Consider the following 18626-nt stretch of genomic DNA (forward strand, 5'->3'; position numbering starts at 1 on the left):
CTAATAGGAACAAATTTCCCAAACATACAGCTGCATACACAGGCTTTAACTACCCTAAAGCTGAGATTATCCACGTAAGACATATTTTATTGCCTGTGATTCTACTTACACTAATTGGTGTCCATTCTTTTTTATATTTATTCCCCTCCTAGATATGAAATAACTCTGCATGCTTTCAGAAAACATTAACTTTTAGCCTTAAAGAAACCATGCTTTGGCTTTTTTATTGCCCTACAATTAGCTTATTTCTGTGGAAATGTCAGATAAAAAATGTAGTCCTCAGCTGCAGACTTCTAAAGATAAGCTGAAACATTTATTGCTAAAAGAAACCTTTTCATTGTTTTCAGTATTCCATTATTTACTTGTTATTAGATTAAGCCAAAAATCTTAATCTAGACATTCACCTATGCAAAAGTAAAGAAAACATTATCAGCTCTACATATATTACGATTTGTGTACTTTTGCACCCCATCCCCCACTTCAGCAATCCAATATTACAGCCTATTAAATGAAATACGATTTTGTCTAGCCTTTTTTCTCTTTTTGCATTGTAATGCTTACATTTCCTAACACTAAAAATGAAGAAAGACAGAAAAAGCATATGTTCACGTTTGTATCTTTATCATATACAAGAACAGCTAAATATGTTTTACTATAAACATGCAATTTATATTATGAAAAGTTTCATATAAATACTGTTAAGAACAGAAATAGTTTTACTTACGGTTACCTTTGTCCTTCCTCTTCCCCACCTCTTAATGTCCTTCCAAACATTAATGACATGAAGTGAGGTAAATACCTTTCAGTTCCCCACAAGTTTAACAAAGCTAACAGAAATCCACTCTTTGTACTCTTTTTTTATTATAGCCATATTTCACAAATGTAATTGATGATTTGCAGTCTTACATTTATTCACTAATTTCTGTGTTGCTGGTCTTCTTCCTGTTAATCTCCATCTCCCAAAGCCTGACATGGGTTCAAGTCCCAGGTGATCCCAATTCCTCTAGTCAACTCCTGTACTTTTCTCTGTCTCTCAAGCATTTTCCTTTGGAGCATTGGAAAAGGCTTCACTTGCAAGGTCTCTCTGTGTGCTTTATTATCTGAAGAATGAGAAGCAGAGAGCCCTTCTGCTTGATGGCTCACTTTTTGTTGGACACACTTTTGTATTTGCTCCTTCATCTGTTTTACATCAAAAATGACTTTGATTCTCCAGGACAAAATATTCTGCAGACATCTGGATACAGCAGCTTGAATCTTACACCTGCCTCTCAACATTCCCTTATTGCTGGAATAAAAGTGCTTCTCTTCTGCCTGTTGTACAATCAATAATCATTTTCCAGAAACATCTACTGTCTCTAACTTTTAATACTTTGCCCATTTGTCACAGTTTTGTCAGGAGCAACTTTTTCTCCTGGTAGGTTTACATTGTTACCAGCTACAGGTCTTGGCTGCATTCTCATGGCCAGATTAGAGCATACACATGGCTTGCCCTTTCAGTTAACAGTTCCTGCTGTGAAATATCAGTCCAGTTGCTTAATTGTGCCTTCTTAAAATTAATACAGTCTGTTCTAGTTTATTTTTGGTACAGCAGAAAATCTCAGATTTTCCCTATGTGATCTGTCCTCTAATTCTACCAATTTTTGAAACATATCTTCTTTAACAGTCACATACACAGCCAGCCTTTTTCTTAATTTTGACCTCTGATTTTTGCAGTTTTATCAACTTATCTGAATATCAGTTTAAAGCGTATTTCATTTTTCCAGCCTTTATTATTGGAGTTGATCGACTCCATTATTTCAATTATTTTAATCAGCTCTGAGCACAGCTGACTTATTTTTCACTCTAGATTACTGGAAACTATGTCTTACACCAAAGCTGGAGCTTGAACTGCTTTTCACTGAACAGCTGTAGGATTCTTCCCAGTCAATATTTTCTCTTCAAATTTTCTAGTTGATTTTATTTCAGGCTCTCTTAGTTTCTTCTTTGCTGACATCCAGGCAATATACTTACCAGGCAGTAACTGAATTTATTAAAAGCAACAGAGTTCGTGGCTTGTCTTTCATTTTCTTTTTTCAGATTGGGAGAACTGAAGTTAAGCTGTTGATCAGTATGTAGTCATCTTGGAAAGTCTTAGCCAACTTCATGCTGTGGCCCCAGATCTTTAGATGTTTGCATTTGTGCATTTTTATTCATTGTGTTGAGTGATTTGTGATTCAGTCAATAAACATTTGATCAAATAACATAGATTCACACATACACACACACACACACACACACACACACACACACACACACACACACACACACACGTGTGTGTGTATGTACACATATGTATATGCATATATTATGCCAGTAGTTTTTACTAAATATATATATATCAATTCATTTCTAATGGATATACCTTCTTATAATAGTGAATACATTAAAATTATTTGGGGGGGGCTACACCCCCCACATGCCCCATTGTGGGGGGCTGTGCCCCCCACCCCCCTTATTTAATATTCTCACTCCAGGGTTGCACTGCAGTGGGGCAGGGGCTATATTCCATTTTCGACCAAATGAACTTCGACCAAGTGAGCTTTCAGTCAAGTGAACTTTCAGTGAAGTGCAATGCCTGGTATCATTTTTGACTAAGTGTAATTCAACCAAATGTATGGAATCCATATATATATATATATATACACACATATATATATATATATATATATATATATATATATATATATATATATATATATATATGGTTCTACCTTACATAGTCGACAGTGCAGAACACCGACAACGCAATCATCGACACCACATAATCGACAGTGCATAAACATGACACCTCACATGCCCGACAACGAAATAACCGACGGTTCACAAACACGAAACCTCATACGCTGCACACACCACAATAACAACAATCAACAAACAAAACACATCCCCTGTCCAAAAACCACACACACAACACAAGCACACCAAAATCCTTACAAACCCACACTAAACCTCACATACACAACTATCTACAACCCTAACCCAAACCCTAACCCTAAGGTCCATCACTATTGCACACTCAGCTAACCCGCGCCCTAACCCTAACTCACTTAACCCGCCCCTAACCCAAAGACTTTCACTACCGCACACTTACCTAACCTGCGCCCTAACCCTAACTCACTTAACCCGCCCCTAACCCAAAGACTTTCACTACCGCACACTTACCTAACCCGCGCCCTAACCCTAACTCACTTAACCCACCCCTATCCCCACAGACCGTCAATATCCACACTTACCTTACTCGCACCATGACGTCCGTCACTACCGCATACTTACACAGCCTTTTCTCATGTCGGTATCCTCGGCGTCGGTGTTTTCATCCGTTGGTCTTCTGCATTTTCGATCTTCTGGCGATCGCGATTGCGTTGTCGATGTTCTGCACTGTCGACTATGTAAGGTAGAACCATATATATATATATATATATATATATATATATATATATATATATATATATACACACACACATGTATGTAAAATATCCCCTCTAGGCAGATTCCCAAAGACCCACAAACTAAACTAAACTAACTAAACTCCAACGTTCCCTCAGTAAGATAAACTATTAAATTTCAGCCTGCTACAGGACACTCTCCATGTCTTCTTATGATCAAGTAAGATTCCTAAATGTATTTCATTAAGTACTTTTCATCAAAATGCCTTTATAGTGGGAGATATTGACTACCCCTTAATAAAAAGTAGCATTCATATCTCCATAGTCAGGTATAATTAAAGCTTCTTGGACTTCATAAATATAAATGCCCCCGGAACAAGTAGTTATCAAAACAAGTAGGGGACATAATATTCTTAAACTGGCCCTAAGTAATATAGCCAGTGTGTGTACAGTCCCTCTAGTTTCTACACCCTGGTTAAGACTGACTGTAAATTTGCAAACTTCTTTTTCAAAATATCTAACACCCCTGCAGTCAATACCTGTGAATTTAAGGATTTCAGATGGACAAATCTCCTCAAGCTCAATGATGAGGTACCCAAATTCACTTTAAAAATCGCCAGATATGGCACCAATAATGTTATTTATACAAAGGATTTCTTTTACCACACAGATAAATGCCTACACTTGGTCATCCCTACTAGAGCTAAAATACAATGAGAAGTTTAAGCAAACACTACCCTGATGGTCCACCAGCTTAAGTAAACTTTATAACAAGAGAAAAAGAATCTTAAATCATACAAAAGATATAACATTTCTTATGTTAAAGACTGAATCAAGAGTATCAGTAAGAATTTGAAAACTATTATCAGGTGTTAGTACAGCAAATCATCATGAAGTGAATTGGCTTCTGAAGCCAAAGGAAATTATAAATCCTTTTTTTAGTTACATTACGAAACTAAGAAGTAACACCCAGCAGTGTTACGAATTTATGCAAAATAGCACCACTAATCACACCTAGCAGACATAGCAAGTATACTCAGACAAATTCCATTTGAACTTTAACCCTGAAACAACTATCTTAAATATACAAATTCCCAAATCTTTTACACCTCCCAATATCACAAAGAAACATGTACTAAGATACTCTCTAAAATCAGAAATACTACTTTCATGGTGGCCTGATAATTTACCTGAATGCCTACTAAATAGTGCCAAGCATGTCCTTGTATAGCTTCTTAAATTGTTTAACCAGAGCCTAGCTAAAGAATTTGTCAATGAAGTATGGTGAACTGCAGAAGTGATGCACCTACATAAGGGTGGTCCTACTACTGACCCCAGGAAACCATAGACCAGTTAGCCTGTTTACTTTTATTTGCAAAACCATGGAAAACATTGTCTCTGACCTCACAAACTAGGAGGCTAGACCCACATCAGTTTGGCTTTGTCAAAGGGAGATCCTATCTACAGAGTTTAGTTAACTTCTTCAAGAAAGTCACACAGGCTGTAGACAGCAAACATTCTGTTCCCACAGCTTATTTGAATCTGGCCAAAGTATTTGACCCTATACCCCATGCTGGAATTAGTAATAAGCTACGTGCTTCAAAAGTAGATCCATATGAGGTGAGGTGGATAGGAAATGGGCTGAAATATAGAACCCAGATAGTTGAGGCAGGAGGCATCTCCTTGGAACGAATGAAGGTAACTAATGCCGTGCTCCAGTGTCTGTGTCTCCACTCACCAGACTTGAATCCATGGACCTTTTTGGTTAAGTAAGTTTTGTAGATGACTGCAAACTGTGTGTTATTGTCACATCTCCTTCTAATTCCCATTCATTATAGCAGTAATTAACACTCATAAACAAGTGATGTATAGAAAAAGGACTAAAATGTAATGTGAAAAATTGTAGTAATGCCACATTTGGTAAAAACAGCTATCTCCATCAGTATATAATATAGCCAAGACTTCACTCCGACATGACCAGTATTCTATTCTATTCAGGGATCTTGGAATCTGAGTTGATAATTCCCTCTTTTTCAACCACTGTGTAGAAATGGTAGTCAGAAAATTCTTCTTATTTAATGCACCTAATATCTAAAGTCATATTATCAAGATCAAAATAAGTTATTAACCCTCTGTATGGATCTCTAATTATACCATTTATTGATTCCAACATAACCTTTGAGATTTTCCTTTCTAGACATATTAAGCAACTAGAAAGGCCCCAGAGATTCCTATCCAAGATGACTGTTAGTCTAAAGTCCCTGACCTCCTAGGAAAGGTCTGAAGTGCTAACCGTAAACTTGGTTTCTTAAAGGCTGATGCTGTGCATTCCACACCATTAGAAACTTCATCCCCATAACTTCCAGTACCTTCACACACCAAATAGACTCACTAATGCCAGACCCTGGGATTAAATCTCAACCAGTGCATAAATAAAATGCTCTGGAGAGACAGATGTATTATCCAACACCTACCCATCTCTGGAACAGACTTATGGTGTAAGTTAAATAAGGTGACTGTATAACATCCTTCAAATTAAACCTAGATGATTGGGTGGATACCCATAAATGTACTCCAGGATTAACTTGTTCTGCCCTTATTGGGTAATGGAGTACTCCCTTGAAAGTGGATATTGACAAGGTGTAAATGGCCTTCTGACTCACTTGCCATGTATTTCCTATGATTCTGTGATCCTGCAAAAGTTCAGTACTCTTTGCATCATTGCTGCTTGCCAAGAGTGTTGTCCTCAGTACTCATACCGTATCTAGAATTGCCTCCTGTTGATTGTTGAATGGCTCCATATAGTGTAAAAGATCTTCTGCCATCTTCTTCTCTAAAATGCTTATGAACCTTGAAGTACAACAGTAGATGTAGCTAAGTGCAGTTATCCCAGTACAACCATATGCATTTCTTTTTAACTAGCATGCTAGATTACTTTCAGTGCTGTTCTTTTTGCTTCACCATCCGAAAGATGTTTTATAGCAGGCATCGTATAATATAGCAGTAACTGATGACGTCGGTATGGTATACTGAAGATTTACCCACGGTTGGTGTGGTTTAATAAAGCCAACCGTTGGTAAATCTTCATTATACAATGATCCTCCAATAATATTCAAAAATGTGCACGCTGATTTGTCAGCATGCACATTGTAAATCTGAGTTATAGTAATAGAAAAAGGTCCGGTCACCCAGACTTTTTCCATTACCATAACTCTTTTTTTACAGCAATGGAGAACGCAAGATCTCCATTGCTTCACACTGTCTCGCTACGTTAAACTTTAACCTAGTGAGACAGCTTTAAAAAAGCAACTGAGATTCTCCATTGCTTTTTTTAAAGCTGTCTCGCTATGTTAAACTCCTTTAACATAGCGAGACAGTTTGTAAAAAGCAATGAAGATCTTGCTTTCTCCGTTGCTTTTTTCAAAATTGTCTCGCTATGTTAAATGGGTTTAACATAGCGAGACAGCTTTAAAAAAAGCAACGGAGATTCTCCGTTGTTTTTTTTTTAAAGCTGTCTCGCTATGTTAAACCCATTTAACATAGCGAAACAGTTTGTAAAAAACAACGAAGATCTTGCTTTCTCCATTGCTTTTGCCCACAGCTCTGATGTACTGCGTGGGCATACGCATGCGCAGTACATCAGAACTGCCGCAGAATACCAGACAGCTGTGGAAGGGCAGCAAGGAGGCATTATACAATGCCATTATTTAAAAAAAGTAATTATTGTTTTCTTAAATAATGTCATTGTATAATAGCAATAACCCACTTCTGGGTGTGGGTAATGCTGGATTTACCCATGGTTGGCTTTGTTTGGCCACTCGGGCTTCGCCCTCATGACCAAACCACACCAACCGTGGGTAAATCCAGAATTACCCACACCCAGGCGTGGGTTATTACTATATTATACCATGACCCCCCATTAATATTCCAAAACGTGCACGCTGATTGGCCAGCGTGCATGTTGTAAATCGACTTATACTAATGGAAAAGGGTCCAGTCGCCCGGACTTTTTCCATTAGTATAAGTCTTTTTTTAAAACACTGTCTGGCTATGTTAAAAGAGTTTAACATAGCGACACAGGTTTAAAAAAAGCAACGGAGATCTCCGTTACTTTTTTTAAAGCTGTCTCGCTATGTTAAATTCCTTTAACATAGCGACACAGTGTGTAAAAAGCAACAGAGATCTTGCTTTCTCCGTTGCTTTTTTTTTAAACCTGTCTCGCTATGTTAAATGGGTTTAACATAGCGAGACAGCTTTAAAATAAGCAACGGACATCTCCGTTGCTTATTTTAAAGCTGTCTCGCTATGTTAAACCCATTTAACATAGCGAAACAGTAAAAAGCAACAGAGATCTTGCTTTCTCCATTACTTTTGGCCACAGCTCTGATGTACTGCGTGGGCATGCGCAGTACATCAGAACTGTCACGGATACCAGACAGCTGCGGAAGGGCAGCAAAGAGGCATTATACAATGCCATTATTTAAGAAAAGTAATTGTTTCTTTTCTGAAATAATGTCATAGTATAATAGCAATAATCCATGCCTGGGTGTGGGTAATGCGGGATTTACGTGAAATGAAAAAGGTTCCTGCACGTGAAGCACTTGCACGGTCCCAAGGTAACATAAAGCAAAAAAGAAACAGAACCAGCAAACCATGGATCCTGAACATCAAACTTTTATTGTGACAGGTTAAAAAACCTCCACATATATTGCACTTTTGCAACAGACCGGTTTCGGTAGGATATACACAACCTTCATCAGTGAGATAAAACAAAACAAAACAAAAGTGTAACAGAGCTGTATATAAAGAGGTTACAAAGAGCCCATTGGTTAATTCAAACGTTATCATTAAGACCAGGTGGGAATAATCCCCCCAGTTTGATAATCCATTTTTTTTCTTTAGTATTGAGAATTGAATGCCAACCTGCCTTATTTATTCTATTCCCATGTATGATATCAATCACCATGAATGTGAATTTGGCAGTGTTGTGTACCAGAGTATGTTTATATAAGGCATTCGTTATCTTGTGTGTCCTGATGTTACTGATGTGTTCTGTGATTCTGATTCTAAGTGGCTGGGAAGTCTGTCCTACATAAAAAGCACCGCAGTGACAACTGGCCAGATAGATAAGCCAGTCATTGCTGCAGTTTGCAAAAAAAATTATATCATAAACCTGTGAACAGTTACGGCTGGAAAATTGTTTGGATTTGTCAATTTTATCACAACTGGTACAGTGTCCACATGGAAAACACCCTGTTAGTGGGTCCCCTGACAATGTAGTTTGTTTAAATTGGGTGTTGTTATGCCTGTTGCCATGCTTGAAATGATTGAAAAAACCCGCTAGATTTTTACCTTTCCTAAATGAAAACTGGCATCGATCTGGAATAAATTTAGAGATGTCAGAATCATATTGTAAGATATTCCAGTGATTGTTGATACTATCAATAAGTTGATTCGAATTCCGTGCATAAGTGGTGGTGAATCTGAGTGTATTGCTATTATCAGAGGTATGTTTCTTGTACTTGAGAAAATCATTTCTCTTGGAAGAATTGGTCATGTTACTAGCACTAGACACATGACCCATGGGGTAACCCCTGGACCTGAATCTTTCAGTTAGATCACTCCTATGGTGTTGGAAGGCATTGTCACTGGAACAGATCCATTTGATGCGGATGAATTGTGACTTTGGGATGTTGCGTATAACATGAGGTGGGTGAAAACTAGAGGCATGTAAAATAGTGTTATATTCTGGATGTTTCCTGAATACTTCCGTAGATAATGTGTGATCTGGCAATCTTGTGATGGCAACATCCAAAAACGTAATAAAATTATAGTCATAATGTAAGGTGAATTCTAAACCCCAAATGTTATTGTTGAGATATGTGATGAAATCCATAAGCCCTGGTATGTCTCCTCTCCAAACCATCCAGCAGTCGTCAAGATAACGACGCCAAATGTCAATGTGTTCCAAGTAGATGTTGTTGTGTGAATTGTAAATTATGTGATGTTCAACAAAGGCCATAAAAAGGTCAGCATAAATGGGAGCAAAGGAAGCTCCCATAGCTGTACCCTTGACCTGCTAATAGCATTTGTCCTGATAGAAAAAGACATTGCTCGTTAACAGAAATTTGGCTAGTTCCACCAGAAAAGAGTTAAAAAGGGGTTGGTATAAATCAGCTTGATCCAACCAGAAGGATAAAGCCTCCAGGCCAAACTTGTGAAGAATGTTGGTATACAAGGAACAAACATCTAAAGTACACATTACCCAGTCCTCTTCCAACTGGCTGTCAGATATGATGTTAAGAAACATGGTGGTATCGTGTATACGTGATTGTACAAAGGTCAACAATGGTTTGAGTTGCTGGGTAAGGAACAAAGAAAGGGGTTCTGTGAAGTACCCTCTCCCGGATACAATTGGACGTCCAGGGGGATTGATGAGACTTTTGTGAGTTTTTGGTAAAAAGTATATGTATTGTGGATTGGAGTCCTGTACAATAAGTTGTTGCGCAATTTCCTCTGTTATGATAAGTTCATCCTTGGCCCAAAGAATAAAGTCCTGAATCTGTTTCTGAAACCTAGATGTTGGGTTAATTATCATGCGTGAGTAATATTTTGGATCTGACAATTGTCTGGTGGCTTCTTTGTCATAGTCAAGCCAATTTAGAATCACCACAGCACCCCCTTTGTCAGCTGAAATAATTACAATGTTCTCATTTTTCTGTAGGTCAGCAATGGCCTGCTTTTCAGCTGAAGAAATGTTGTTGGTTTTCCAACGTAAACCTTCACTAGAAAAATGTAGATCTTTGAGAATATTGCGTTGAAATTGAAGTACAATTGGGTGCATAGGTGGATTGAATTTGGATTTATGATAAATGAATTTATCACTCATAGGACTGCCTGAATCACCAAAAAATTTTAAATTTAATAATCTACAAAAGGAAATAACATCCTGAGCCATACTGTCCTCAGTGATGGCAAATCCAGGTACAAATGTTAAACCTTTGTTTAATACTGACAATTGAATAGGAGAAGGTACAAAATCAGACAAATTCAAAACATTATTGTCAAAAGTCGTGTTTATTTCTCCAATGCCATTTTCAACAACCCCTGAATGTTTGTAATGCCTTCTATGTTTCCTACCACCCCTGTGTTGCTTTGACCTAAAGGGGCAAAACCTGGGGTTCTTTTGGGGGCCGGTGAACCCAAATTGGACTGGGGCTCACTATCTGTATATGAGGATGCATCCTCAGTTGAAGACCCTGATGTATGTCCAGATTTCTTAAGGATGGATCTGGGTCTTTTCTTCCTGGAAAATTTGTTAAAATTGGGTGTGAACCTAACCTGTTTCGGATTTGCTGCAAAGGGGTTGGTACCCTGATAGTCCCCTTGATCCCTCTGGAATTTTTTAATCTTTCTACTACGTAGTTGTTCCTCCAATACGTTGATGTCCCCTGCTATCTTGTTTAACTGGGGTTTAAAAAATGGTTCATCCTTATAGGGCTTTATAGCATCAACCAGTCTGGTGACAGACTGGATCTCTGAATCTATGGTCCTGTCATAGAATTTGGATAATGATTCAACAAAAGAATTTGTTGCACGTTGCTGAATAGATGACCACTGTTCAAGGAGTTCCTCATCCGCATTTGAAACCAGGGGCTGAATGCGCACTCTTAGCCCCCTGGGTGTAATACCCTTGGCTAGATAGGCTTTGAATAGTTTTGAGTGCCATATATTAGATCTCAGGGTTTTAAGGTGTGTAAACAAATCTTGAAAAGCTGAGCAGCATTTAGATTCAGCATCAGAGGAACCCATATTATTTGTAAATTCCCCAGTATTGCTACTCAAACCAAAAGCCCTTAGGTCTTCCCTGTCTGCGGATAATCCTGAAATAAAACTAGCAAAATCCATTTTGAAAAAGAGAAGCTGACAATATTAGTCAAAAAACTAAGTCAGCAATATAAAGGGACGATAACAGCCCAAAAAAAATATATTTCAGCCAGCTGTGTCCCTATTTACAAACCAAAATTCAAATTAACATAAATTATGAAAAATGTATTCCAATACTATAACATTATCATAGTCGGAGATCATATACATGAAGTTTGGCACAAAAAAGGAGCCCTAATGGGGATGAACCATTCAATTAGGAAAGACATCCACACCAAAAAATTTTTGGTGATGTATTAAACCAAAACACTGGAGAAAAAAAAACTAGTAAAAAGAATGCAAAAGCATAATGAGGCCCAGAAACTAAATTATTGTTGGGGTTCTAAGCAATTATTATGAAACTGTATAGAAGCCTCATAATATGCACATAAAGAAGGACATAGGTCCATAAGGATATTAAATATTGAATAGTACTGTATCAAATATAGTGAGCCAGAGTCTGTTGAAACAGTGTTATAACAATATCAAACATGAGCAACAAAAATTGTATAGCCCCTATGCCAAAGCTAAAGTATTATTGGGGTTCTAAACAGTTATTGTAATGTTGTACAGAGGCCTGATAGTATATACATGAAGAAAAAATCAGAGTACATTAGGCTATTGAGTATTGTGTTATACTATGTAGTTGGCCAAAATCTACAGAAACAGTCTTATGACAATAACAGGCATAAAAATATTGTAAAACCACTGTGTCAAAAGCACTGTGAAAATGGCCTATACTAGATTTGAATGTTTATGCTGATATAATAATATGATAGAAACATGAGGTCAATTGTTATCACAAAAGTGTTGTCATCCTAAAGAATTATTGGTCTGACCGATCAAAAAATGTAGTGTAAAGGACAACATTAAATATTCATTAGAATTATCAAAAACAATAAGATAACTGCCAGGCTAAACCCATGTCAAATGTAAATTACAACAATCCAAGGGTGATGGTACAAAAAAACCTCATTAATATAATAGCAATCAGCTATGCACAAAACCTGGTTGGTAAACACTCTATCAAGTTTGGGTGAGACAGGCTAAGCTAAACACTGATATAAACACTTTCCCCAATTATTGGTGTTACAAATAAAGATTTTGTACATATAAATAGTTTAGACATGTGGACTGAATCGCCAGTCACACGACCAACATATTTATAATAATGAATCACATAAACACATCATAAAGCCATATCACCATATAAAATACAAAAAAGATATGAAGCCCAACCTTGAAATTCAAAATTGGACCATATAGTTACAAAGAAATATTTCACGAAGAGTCCGTGATATGCCCTTATGTTTACAGTACCTTTGAAAGAGCCTGTTCAGTATTTAAATATGTATGTGTACCAGAACCAAAAAAGTCTCAATCCAACGATGAATGGTTCACACAAAAATGCATGTAAAAGATAGATTAGTGTCCTCAGTTGAACACGAAAAACCCCCAGTCCTTTTATAAAGGTAGATAAACTCCGTAACAACTGTATCGGTAGCGTCTCGCCTGTTAAGTGAAACAAATCAGGCAAGAAAAAATGGCGTGTATGCTCGTTCAGTATAAAACGCCAATTGTAGACACATTAGGTAGCGAAAAGTCAGCGATAGGTAATCCACACAAAAATACTTTAAAAGTGAAAAAAGCACTCTTACTGGACAACAAAAAAGGCCTGAAAGTACTTCTAATAATCCTAAACAGATTCTGGCATCCAATGTAGGGATAAAAACGTCTTGCGTTATTTTAGATGAAATGAGTCTGGCATACAGAAATGGCGTGCACGCTCATACAATTTAGAAAAACGCCAATTGGAGTAAAATATGACTGAGTAAGCCAGTAAGATGTATCCTACTGAGTAGAAAAAGGATAGTCAAACCAAAAACCACAAAACCTGGTAGAATAATCCAATGGGTGGATGAAACAAATACAAAAATCCAAAATGATGAAACCTCCAGTCAGTCCATAGTCAGGATCACCGGCCCCCAGCAGGAAATGGGAAGGAACAGCGTGACATGAAAAAGGTTCCTGCACGTGAAGCACTTGCACGGTCCCAAGGTAACATAAAGCAAAAAAGAAACAGAACCAGCAAACCATGGATCCTGAACATCAAACTTTTATTGTGACAGGTTAAAAAACCTCCACATATATTGCACTTTTGCAACAGACTGGTTTCGGTAGGATATACATAACCTTCATCAGTGAGATAAAACAAAACAAAACAAAAGTGTAACAGAGCTGTATATAAAGAGGTTACAAAGAGCCCATTGGTTAATTCAAAAGTTATCATTAAGACCAGGTGGGAATAATCCCCCCAGTTTGATAATCCATTTCTTTTCTTTAGTATTGAGAATTGAATGCCAACCTGCCTTATTTATTCTATTCCCATGTATGACATCAATCACCATGAATGTGAATTTGGCAGTGTTGTGTACCAGAGTATGTTTATATAAGCCATTCGTTATCTAGTGTGTCCTGATGTTACTGATGTGATCCAAACAATTTTCCAGCCGTAACTGTTCACAGGTTTATGATATAAAATTTTTTGCAAACTGCAGCAGTGACTGGCTTATCTATCTGGCCAGTTGTCACTGCGGTGCTTTTTATGTAGGACAGACTTCCCGGCCACTTAGAATCAGAATCACAGAACACATCAGTAACATCAAGACACACAAGATAACGAATGCCTTATATAAACATACCGTGGGTAAATCCCGCATTACCCACACCCAGGTGTGGGTTATTGCTATAATATACCACACCAAGGACTGAGTTATTGCTATAATACAATGACATTATTTAAGAAAAAAAATACTTACTTTTTTTAAAATAATGTCTTTGTATAATGCCTCTATGGTGCCCTTCCACGTTTTCTCCAGTATCCTGGGGCTTTTCTAATGTACTGCACATGCGTATGGGACTTAGTTCCCAGACTTACACAGCACATCAGTTCTGTGCAAAGGAATCAATGGAGAAAGGAAGATCTCCATTACTTTTTTAAAATTTATTTATCAATAAAAAAGAAACCGGGAGACTTTTAACATTCAGGAGCGATGGGACAGAGAAAATAAAAGGATAATCAGGTACGTTTCTTTAGTTTTGCAGAACATACCTGATTATCTTCTTATTTTTCTCTGTGTTGTCTCCCTTGTTTGTTTGAGGTCTTCAGTTTTATAAATTTATTAAAAAAAAGAAAGAAAAGAAAAAATTTTATGAGCTATATTAATGGAAAAAAGTCCGGGCAACCCCTGGTCAAGCACCTATGGCCCTGTTGGAAAGAGGAAGCTTGTAAATGCTCAGCCACCCACTTCGAAGTGTATATGCCTCCGCAAAACCTGGAACTGAAACCTATCAATAGGTATATTTTATTATTAGGCGTTATTATTATTATTATTATTAGTAGTAGTAGTCTTTACTATCAAGAGGCATATTTTCACTTTTCCTGTCACAAGCACCATGTACTCCTTACTCAACATTTTCAATCCTTCTTCCTCCATTCTGTTGTCCCTATCTACTTCTCCTGCTACGGCAGCAACCAAAATTCTATATTCTTTTGGTGTTAATTTTCTTGTTACTGTATGTTCAAGTTATTTACTAAGTTTGTATCTCTTATTCATTTTTGTTCTATAACATGTTAGCTGTACTGTATTTTTGCAAAGTGTTTCCAACTGAAACTGAACTGTAATCAGTAAGTAACTGTATTTATATTGTAGTATTAAAGTATTGTACTCTGTGGAGCTTTTCTCATTGGGCCTCCACTGAAAACGGGCTATTTTAGTGCCCAGTCGGACATTCCTGGTAAACAAATTGAAATAAATAAATAAATATCAAATTTTACTGGGAAGCACGGCTAGATATAAAAAAGGTCTATTGGGTTGATAGCCCAATATTCTATTATGATACTATGATGATACTAGCATTGTTACCTCCCAACAGTGTTTCTTCAGTTTGGTTTCTGATTGGGGTGCCTTCTCTGCAGAGTCTGCGTGCCACCCACCCCATGTCCAAGTGAATTTTCACCTGGTGCTCTGGTTTTCTCCCACATCCTAAAGACATGCTGTAGGAGCAGTTGTGCATGCCACATCTGAGTGCATGTATCTGGCAAGCTCTCCTGGATTAGTATTACTGCCCTCTACCCATTCAGTGTTGGGACAGACATCATCCTGTGCCCCCACCTTAAGAACTGGATAAGGAAGGTATTAGAAAATATAGGGGCAGGTGTTTAATGCAATATAGGCCAACCACTGAAAACGTTGGGAGACTGATGAAAACAGACTGATGACCTGAGTAGAACGGTGATAAAAAATGTATGGAGCTATAGCTCAGTTATGTGTTTTATGTCACACTGATACAAGGGACTAAAGTTAGAAGATTAGAATATGTGTATATTTTTTTCAGTTTGTTACCAGATAAGTGCCCCGGTCTGCTGACCCTTTTCAGTCATGACCTGGGTACATTAAATATAACATCACATGCTTAACATTTGCAATGCAGAATATCAAATATAAGGCACTTCAAAGATATAAAACATTAGATACATAGTATGACATTGTTAGAAAACAAATTTATAAAATATGAACTGAGTTGTTTGAAAGGATTAAGTAGCCATACTATTTTTGACAAACTCAACTGGTATATAGTAGTATAAAATACATCAGTTATGACTGTGCAAAGCATTACAGCATGAATGGAAGGCATTGCAGTATTTTAAACGGCATCACAAAAGTAATTACATTTTGCTTCATTTTGTAAATGTTCTCATAAAGAAGCTTTGAAGGATTGTAAATGTGGATTTTTTAAACCTCATTAGGAAGGTTATTCCATATAGCATGTGTATTCTGAAGAAGGCTCTGCCACCTATAGCATTCTTCAACCTTGGTCGTGTGAGTGTAATAGAGTCATCTTCACTGTTTCGTAGTGATGGATTTATTTCTTTAGTTTGTAGTATCCCTTTCAGAGGAGGGCAGTAAACAGATCGGACAATTTTAGAAATCAAATTAACACAGAGAGATAGCTCTGCCTATTACAGGAAGCCATTTAATTTATTTTAGAGGGTTACAGTGGTGTCCACTAACTGCAAATTTGAAAAAAATGTTTTCAGTGCTTTGTAGCTAATGTGTGTTATAGGCTGAATGTTGGCAGAGCAGAGGTAGCCCACATGCTAGTTTTTCTATTAATACATTTTTTGGCTGTGATTATGATTATAGTGGGAGACATTAGGTGAAACATAAGGAAGCAGAGTTTGAGTTGCGGTAGTATTTTTGCAGTAATGTATTTATTGTGACAGGATTAGACTGAAGACAATGTACTTTTGCTCTGTAACATTTGGGATGATGTTTCATTATCTTTGAGAATTGGAGGAGATCAAGAAGCAAGTTTCTAAGGGGTAGTAAAAAACAGTACGTTGTTTCTTTTATAAAATTCAGTAAGAGTTTGTTGTTGAATAATCAAGCGGTTAACATAGGGAAACCTGAAGGTAGTTTAGGTTGTAGAGTTTGACCAAGGTTAAGGTACCTAGGCAGCAAGACATTTTCCTGTGGTACATTTGATTAGGACACACGGCTGAAGTGACATTCAGCTGCAGAGAAATATGGTTGTTGTGAATTCCCTGTTGGCAAAGAAAAGAATGTGGTATCATACTCACAACTTCAATAACCAAATGCAGAAGAAGAAAATAATGTCAATGACCCCCAAAGCAACATGAGACAGTAGGCAGTATGGCAGGCAGCAGTAGCAGGCTGGCCAGTGGACATGTCAGTGGCAGTAAAACTCCAGTGCACAATGGGCCGTGCCTTTATAATTAGCATTTGTAGACCACTGCCCCCTTCACAGTATCTAGGGAACATTACCTTAAATGCATACTGGAGCATAAATGTGATGGCAGTAGCATGCAAGATTTCCTACAAACTGTAGCACACTTCTGCATGTTGTAGTTACATATGCACATACTATACACCGAGCGCAACACTCATTACTTATTCTGCTCCCATGCACTTGCTTATTAAACTGTGGGCATGAAAGTGCCCACAGAGGATTCACAACAGCCATATTTCTCTGCAACTAAATGTCACTTCAGCCATGTGTCCCCAAACAAATGTACCACAGGGAATTGTCTGTCTGCCTAGGTGCCTGAACTCATTTGATTGGTTTTGCTGGAATCTATTATGTGGATGCCATCTGTGTATATCATACCTCTCTTCCTGCAGACACTGGAAATAGGAACAAAGGCCCTTGAAATGTAGGTACATGCATTCAAAAATCGGGATATCTAAATAGCATAAAATATGAACACCAAATAGCAAATAACTCTTCCAGTTTTAGTAGGAATGTGGGTTACAACTCAGAAACTTGTGTCTAAAAATATAGAGGGACAAAAATGATGGAAAAATATAAGTGCATTTTCAGATACACTAAAATCTGCAAATGTTAATGATCTGTATTGCAAATTTCTGCCCCACAAAGTCATTTATTTTTGCTTCTGCCCCACAAAGTCATTTATTTTTGCTTCTGAAAAAGGGAGATGTAAGATGCACGCCCTCTTTCTCTAAATTCCTGATGCCACTAGTATATTGGCCACGTAGTGTGGTTCTCTGTGTACTAGACAGCTTAAAAAATCATTTGTGATGAGGGGATTCATAAAATTAAATAAAAGGGTAAATCAAGCCTGAAAATAGGAATGTTCCTGCAAAACAGGGATAGTTGAGACGTCTGGTGTACATTACCAGATAAAGGACACACATACATACACACACTCAAACACACACACACGCACACGTGCACATGCACACATGCATGCACACACATGCACACGTACACGTGCATGCACACACACACACACACACACACACACACACACACACACACACACACACACACACACACACACAGTTGTATACCTTTGAATGTTGGTCATTCTTTAAATACTGTGATTTTGGTTTCCTGTATGGCACCCATTATCGTCATTGTTATATATACATTTATTTTACATATACAGAGTTCTGCAAATGAGACCTACAGAATGATATTGGTTCCTACCAAATGGAAGTAGCCTTAAGTATGACAAGTCTGACAAAGGGCAGACATAGGAGATAATGTATGGGTATGTCATTGATGCCGTAGAGCAACCATTATTACAAATATGTTACAAATGTGTTTAGTTCTTTACCAGTATTTGCCCTGATTGATCAAAAAGACTTAAAGAATGTATCATTTGACAACAGTCAGTTCTCAAAATTGTTCACTGAAAACTGCAGTCAGTCAGATACCTATTCAAAA

This window comes from Protopterus annectens, chromosome 7.part1, assembly GCF_019279795.1.
Source record: "Protopterus annectens isolate FY-2018-M chromosome 7.part1, PAN1.0, whole genome shotgun sequence".
In the NCBI taxonomy this organism is placed as follows: Eukaryota; Metazoa; Chordata; order Ceratodontiformes; family Protopteridae; genus Protopterus; species Protopterus annectens.